We start from the raw sequence: 8,103 nt of genomic DNA on the forward strand, positions 1-8,103 counted from the left end.
CTGCAGTTCAAGTCCCTGCCCTGGCAGCTTGCTTTCTCACTCTTCCCCCAACACACACACACACACACACACATACTTTCTCTCTCTGATCAAATTAAAAATAAATTAATTCATTAAATTAAATAAACAATTATTTAAGAAAAAATGGACTTTCTCTTTTTCACTCTGTTTCTTTTATGGGTGTAATTTTAGTGGCTCCTTTGTGTTTGTGAGTGTGTATGTGGTATATGTGGTCCCTTTGCAAGAGGGTCCCATGAAACCAGGTATGACTTCTGAGTGGGGCTCTGTCTTTGATTTGGGATTTATAAAATAAGCAGATGCCAGGGCCCAGCAGGGATGTGGTGGTTAAAGTGGTAGATTCCCATGTGACTGATGGCAGTTCAAGCCCCAGACCTTGCAGCTTGAAAACCGTGCGAGGTGTGTGTGCATGCGTGCCCCAAATCCCAGGAGCAACACCTTGTCATTGTCTCTTTCCGATGAGTGCATGCCCTTATAGCAAAACCTTAAACAAAACAAAATCTGCCCGTAGGAGTTCATGTCTGTAGCCATAGCTCTTAAAAAAGTACTTTACCAAGAGAAGGTCCCTGCACACCCTGTCTGATAGCGAATAACTGAAGCTCTCTGGGCAATAAAAAAACAGTGGAAGAGACAAACACGTCATTTCTTTATCTCACTCACCATCTTTGACTTTGTGGATTAAGTGAATAAGATTCACGTGAAACAGGCAATAAATCAAAATAGATTATTGAAGAAACTTTGGGAGCAACATTGCCTTGTACAATACAAGTAACTTATAAAAAGTAAAATGAATGGATGAATCAATAAATCAATCAGTGAATCAAAAAATGTGAGCCAACACACAAGGTAGAGGAGGAAATTTACATACAGTAATTAGTATTTCCACCTGCTTGGAGCTGTAGTGTGTTTTCTTTTGTTTGTCCCGTTGCCACTTTGGAAGCTATGTCTCCAACGCAGAACCCGTCTAATCCATGGGAAAAGCAGGTCTTCCTCCAGCGTTTGTGTTTTAAATATACCACTGTTTTTCCAGGAACCCAGGCTCAAAAAACTTTGGAGAATCTACGCGGTACTGATTGGGTTATGAGACTATCTTGGATTTTGACTTCTGCATGTCCATATGCACTACCCCTTTTAAACCTGTTTCCCATATAGTGGTGGCTCTAATAGAGCAGTCTGCCAGGTGGTCTATCTACCTCACAGCATAGGGAGTAATCTTTATAAAATTAAATTCAGCAAATATTTGTTGGCACCTGTTATACAAACACTGTTGCTATAGGGGATACAAATATGATTAAGTCACAGCCCCTGTTTTCAAGGCGCTTTGCAGTCAAAGAGGGAATAAGACCAGTGCACACACAGTTGTCAATCAAGGCACAAAGTGCTAGGAGGCTGAACAAAATTTTCATCATTTTCCTTATAACTCCCTATCACCTTTTGGATCAAATGAAAATTTCTCTGTCTAATTTGACACCATCCTCGCTGTTTAATTTTCACGTTACTGCTACCCAGCAGACCTCTACCCTGCTCTGTCCTCTGCCTTAATTCTACCACAAAAACATCCGTTTACACATTCCTTCCTGTATTCGTTCAGTATTTGCACCTACCAACTGCTATCAGGTACTGTGCTAGGTACTCTGGGGAAGACAAAAATGAATCAGTCCCTGCCTTCAGCAACTCACCAGCTAGTGGGAGGAGGTAGACAGGAAAACAGAAGTTTTCAAGGAATACTGTTGTAACAGAATGTGTGGAGTGCCCAGGGAGGAGAGAGGAGATGACGGCCTAAGGGGAAGTGGATGCCCGAAGTCGATCAGGTGTTCACCAGGGGAAGAGGGAGGGAAGACCGTTCCAGACAGAAGCAGTGAGTAGCCATTCATGGAGGCGGAGCAGAATGTGTCTCTAGCAGGGCTCTGGCAGCAGAAATACAGGATGGAAGCTGTGGGTAAAAATAACACTGACTCTTGGAGCCAGATCACAATGGGTTTTGCCTTCTCTGCTGAGGAGTTTGTTTTTAATCTTTGTGCCAGGGGAACCCACCTGAAGTTTCAAATAGAGATGTGAACAGATGCAGGTCTTAGAATGCTCCATTAGCAATGTGGGGGATTCAGGAGAGATACTGGAGGCAGACAGGTCAGAGGGTCAGAATATTTTCAGCAAGAGAGGAAAAGACCTAAAGTAAATACATTGAGGAGATCCTGAAATAATTTTCAGGGTTATTTCCTCTAGATCATTCCTGCCTTGGTATACACATATCAGTCAGGATAAGATAGGTTGTGCTGCAGTAATAAACAGCTCTAGGCCAAGGTTTGTCACTGCAGGTAACTATCCTCTCTGTATGATTCTATGATGGAGACTGCCTCAGTCTTGTGGTTTTGTCATCTCAGGGCAGGTTTCATATAAAAGAACATGAAAGAGTCTTGCTTCAGCCCATGACTGGCTGGCTCTTATTCTTTCCACTCAAAACTCTGCCTAACTATAAGCGGTAGAGAGGTACAGTACTCTTATGTATCCGGAAGGAGAAGAGAGTGCATGTGGGTGAACTTTACAAATCCCTACCACTTCATTGTCTGATGTCTTTATTTTTCTTTTATGTCCTCAGTGTTGCTATATATTACCTGAACTATCCTCTGCCATTTAGTTACACATTTCCTTACAGTTACCATCTAGTTCATTCTAATAGTTGTGCCTTTTTTCTCTAGCTACCTGAACCTGGTAAGTTCCTAAGGAGAGGGTTGCATGGTCTATCATTTAACTTTCGTAGTCCCTCAGGGTCCTGATTCTACCCTAAATGAGTGCTTGTGAATACACATTGGGTTGAATTTGACAGATTTGGCTTTCTTCTTCTTCAAGTTTCTCTCTCTATCTCATGAGTGAGACAGAGAAAGATAGAGTCAGAGAGAGCACCTGCAACAGGATCTTCATGCCACCGTCCTCTCTCAGTTTCAGCCAGCCCTGGATCATGGGCACCTGCATGCCTGGCGTGTTCGGGAAAGTCTCCAGACACAAACCTAGAGCCTTACGACGTGGTCAGCGTCACAGAGCATGGTGTTACCACCATCTCACCATCTGGCCTCAGGTTTGGCTTTTTCCCTGGTGATCTTTTATACATGCTTAGGAATCATCTGATTTGTTTCTTCTTTTGTTTGTGATTTTTTTGTGATTTCACGTCCACCAGATGATTGGAATTTGATTTGAACTAAAATGAATCAATAGGGGTCAGACTCTGTTTTATTGTAAGGCCTCTAATGTCATTTTGTCTGTGAGACCCTCACTTTTCATTCTGGCCCAGCAAACAGTTCACATTTACCCTGAACGTGACATTGCCTTGGCATGTTTTAAAGGTGAATCTGAAAGTTTAAGGGCATCTAAATATGCCATCCTCGTTTCAGTATCCAGTTGGCAAGGTTCAATAGAAAACAAATCAATTGCCATCCACCGTTGAAAATAAGTGCACAAAGATCTAGCTTAAAAAAGGAATATTGCAAAATGAATTTATATGCAGCAGAAGGTGAGGTCGAGACCCGTGGAGCACTTTATCTGAAAGTGTTTGCTTACCCAGACTGAACATTTCATCCTTTCTTGGTCAATCTCTTTGACTTTTTCTTCCCTACTAAGCCTGACTTTTAAAATAAGTGCAAGTCAGTGAAGCAAACCCTGGTTCCGATTAGGTCCCCATAGTATAAAGACAGAATAAGGGAATATCTGTAGCTTTTGAACATAATCCATAGGAAGTAGGGAGGGCAATAATTATTTCTGTCCCAACACAAAAAGCTAACAGATCAATTCACTCTTTCTCAAGGACCAATTCCACCGCAAACATTTTCTGCCAGGAAAAAACAGCAATTCATTTAGCAGGAACGGGGTAGGGGTAGCCGTTTATCTGTCATCCAGCAAACTTGGAGCATTTACACCACGAGCACACCTCGGGGGGTTACTAGCTGGCCTCCACTTTTGCCTGAGAATTTGCTACTGTGAAATGTGTGCACAGTCTTGCTTTCTTTTTTACATTGCATTTGCATTTTTGCCATTTTTCATTCTTCATTGCCAGGAAGGAAATTTCTTTTTTTCCAGTCATTTTTACCTTGGGACTGCTACAAGTTGAAGTTGGACTAACATTGGGGCATATCAGGCAGGCAGAGTCAGGATGCATAAAACGGATTTAAATAGAAGTTCAAGGGAAAAGAAAATCAGGATTAGGAATGTGAGTCCTCTTTTTAGATTCTTATTTCCTTTTCCCTTTTGTAAAAAATCTACCTTGTTATTCTATTGCTTTTGAAATTTCTTCCGAATTATTCTCTCTCTCCCATCCTCTCTTTTTCTATTCCTTGATTCTCCTTGGCACCTTTATTTTAAAGATGTATTTCCTTTTCTTTTTTTATTATTTAATTTAACTTATTTACTTATCTTCAAATTTGACCAGAGAAAGACAGAGAGAGAGGGAAAGTGAGAAAGCAAGCCACCAGGTCCAGGACCTGAACCATGGTCAACCACATGGGAGTCTAGTATCCCAACCCAATCACCACACCACCAGCAGGCCCTGGATGCATTTCCTTTTCTATTTTCACCTCAGTCGGGTCATTATTGCACTTGCTTACAAACATCCCCCCATCCCTCAGAAGGGGGTACGAATGCAGAGTCATTATAACTGTCTTAACAATTTATCTGCCTTGTACGCTAACTGCCCTGGGCTTTAGATACACCATCTCGTTTAATTCACCACTGTCCCATTAGAATAATTTGCCAGAGGTCACACAGCTAGAAAGTGGCAGAACCGGGTTTCCTAGTGGTCTTATTCCCCATGCCTGTGCTCTTACAGTAAAATCTTAGGGTACCGGGGGTCACCTGGCACTACCCTGGCTGTTCCAGCGTGACTGTACAGCATCGTCACAGTGGGTCTATTGCAGGCTTCCATGTGACTTCTGAATCGTCTCCTCAGTGTGATTCTGGGCTGTGCGGCGAGACGTACTTCCTCCTGTGTGAGCATGGCGGAAACCAGCTTCTTAGGCTGACCCCTCTCGTAGCAGGAGAGCCAGGTGTCTGCTCTCGCCGTGGGCACTACTCCATAATTCTCAGAAGGCTCGAGACCATTAACCTTGAGAGGGAGCAGAAAGGGCTCCAGCGCTCAGCTCGATCTAGATGCCGAAGGTGTCCTGCCGTGGCCAAGTCGCAGCTGTGTTACCTGTTTTGCACTAATTAGGAGTTACCATGAATCTGTTTGACAATTAAGGACAGAGTGAACTTTAAGGCAGATCGGTACCATGGGACAGTAAACAGTTCTTAAGCAAGCGAAATGAAAATTTGTACCGGGTACTGCATTTTACCAAGACTATAAAATTTCTTTAATAATGTGAATTCCAAGTATAAAAAAAGGAACAGGGTCTCTCTCCCTGGGAATAACGATGTCGGCCTGGTAGTGCAGGTAGCTGTGTGTCTGCCACATCACCCCCACGTGAGCATTCGAGCACCAGCCCAAACCAGTCCTGGATTTCTTTTGCCTGCTTTTTAACTATACCGAAAATATGTATCGAAGTATCATAGCAACTTAGCCATTAAATGCCTACCTGGAATAGAAAAGCACACGCACACACACACACACACACACACACACTCAGCTTCTCTTAAAAAGAGTCCTGACAAGCCCAAATGTAAGGAAAAAACCTGCCCAGATTAGGTTTGTTGGATTCTTCTATTTTTTTTTTTTGGGGAGGTTTTTGCTATAGGGTGTGGGTGCTCACCAGACAGAGAGAGACAGAGGGACAGAAAGCGAGAAATCACCCTCCAGGGGGGATGGCCACGCCACAGTCCCTTCTCCTCCGTACTCCTCTCGGGATCTTGGGCATGCATGTACACGGTGTAGAGTTTTAACCCACCGGGTCCGGGATGCGAGCCGAGGTCGACTACGTGGGAGTCCAGCGACATAACCATTACTCTAACTGCTGGTCCTGGATTCTTCTTTGCTTTTATCCCAACTAATTTGTGCACACGTGTACCTGTTTCCCTCTACCTGGGTTTAGGTCAAGAGTGCTCGTAAAGCATGTTCTCTTGGAGGGCTGGAAAAGACTGGAGGGGGGCTATCAGGGCTTTATGTTTAAGGACCTGCTAAGTTGCAGAGGAGTGTGGCCTGTGATCACCCGGAATCTGAGAAGGAGACGCTTCCGAGGTGTGACTTACAGCGAGGTCCGGGAAGATGCGCAGCATTCAGGAAAGCCTGCGTGCCATGTGGTGTAGTTGAAAACTGTAAATAGAATGAAGCCAGGTGGATTCCATGACCACAAAGAAGATTAGGGTTGGGGTGGATCTGGTAGACCATTGAGACCTATGCGAATAGATGTCAATTTATTTAGATCCCTTCTCCCCGGGGGAGGAAAAAAAACAACAACATAGTTTGATGTCTAAATGAAGTAATCTCTAGAAAGAAAAAGGAGATTATATTTGTTAAACTGTATAAAAAAATCCGAAGATAATATGGCTTTGTTCACAGTATTACATAAAGAAGATTAAAGACGAGGAACAAGCTGCTTAAACACTGTAAACTAATTAGTTCTACGAATTGTTTTCCCGAGGTTCACGAGATATGAAACATTGGCACCAGTGCGTGAAATACACTCTGCCTCAGTGCTCTTTTCAATTTATTTTTCTGTGAGTGTCACATGTATATATAAAAAAAAAGAGCAGCCAAAAAGAAAGAGGTTACCGAGAGAGACCAAAGCCTGTCGGTTGATTGAGGCTGACATTTTGTCACCTTAAGCCCGGCGTGGGAGGGTCTTCATCTAATACCCTGTATAAATACCAGCTTCGTTTTCCGCCATCACAGACTACATTGCACAAATGATGCCATGACAAGGCCCGGAGGGGCTCCTGCTGCTGCTCAGAGCACTCTGGAAACTCCCAGCGCAGCCAGGCCCGATCCGGCATTTGTTTTCCAGGATCTGGGTCTTTTCTGAGACTTAGGCCCGGAGCACCCAGAGTGAGGTGGGCCACGCACCTGTCATCCTGACCTCTCGTTTCCTAGTTCAGAGACGAGACTTACTGTTTTCTTATTCTAGCATTGGATATTTTCTGGAGGATCAGCCAAGGGTAAGTTTTGTTCCCAAAATAACAGAGAAGTATATTTGCCTAAACTAGAATAGGAAGCTTATTTTTATGTGGCATATTTTATCTTTTTCAGAAATTTGTCTTTACCTTAGAAGGAGCTTATCATTGTAAGGTGTGGAGTTGCGTGATGTTTAGAGCTATGTGGAAAGGAGACCCCCGTGTCACCCCAACTCTGCTTCCTCTTTGGTTTCTTTTCCTCTGTGGATTGTGCAGAAATGGCACATCCTCCATCCCTCCCATCAGCATGCCCGGGTCTCCTCGTCAGAGTGAATTACTGTTTTCTCATTATTTTTTTAGAGAGCTACGTATCAAAATACCTCCCTCCTGCCTTTCATTGTGTCCCCCAACTTCTTAAAGGCACTCTTGCTGTCATTGCTCCTGTCCTGCATCCCAGCCCTGGGTGGCCCTCTCAGCTCTAACAGAGGCGTCTGCCCATTGGCCTCTGCTCCCCGTCAGCCATACTGCCAGTGCCCGTCCTGCACCCCGAGCTGTAGCCTGTCTCTTCCATCCTGTGACTCCTGAACACAGGAGAACCCGGGGTTTCCAACTCACTGTCGGGTGCTTTTCTGGCTTAGCCTCTCAGCCCGAGACTAACTCCCTCTTGCCTGCGCCCTGTTAGGTCTGTCTGTTCCCTGCGTACCCTGGATTCTGGAGCAGGGACTGCCACGCGGTGGAACTTCAACAAATGTATGTGCATGAGCTAACTGCATGGCCGGAGCCTCCCGGCCTGCGAACTCGGCACCTGCCCGCCAGACCCACCTCTGCTCGTGCCTTCCTTTAGAGCTCGCTCTCCTCCTTCGTTTGGTTCGGATCCTGCCGCTGTGCGTTCTCCTTCCTGCCCGTTTGTAAGCCACCATCTATCCCAGGAGGGTCCTTCCCGCCTTCACACTTTCCTCCCACCCACCTTCGCCACGTGACTGAGCCTGCCAGCCTCATTCCGTCTTCTCTGGAAGACATACCCCCCCCCCCCCCCCTCGAATACACCCTTGCGTC

The sequence above is a fragment of the Tupaia chinensis genome, unplaced genomic scaffold, assembly GCF_000334495.1.
Source record: "Tupaia chinensis unplaced genomic scaffold, TupChi_1.0 Scaffold000155_1, whole genome shotgun sequence".
In the NCBI taxonomy this organism is placed as follows: Eukaryota; Metazoa; Chordata; class Mammalia; order Scandentia; family Tupaiidae; genus Tupaia; species Tupaia belangeri.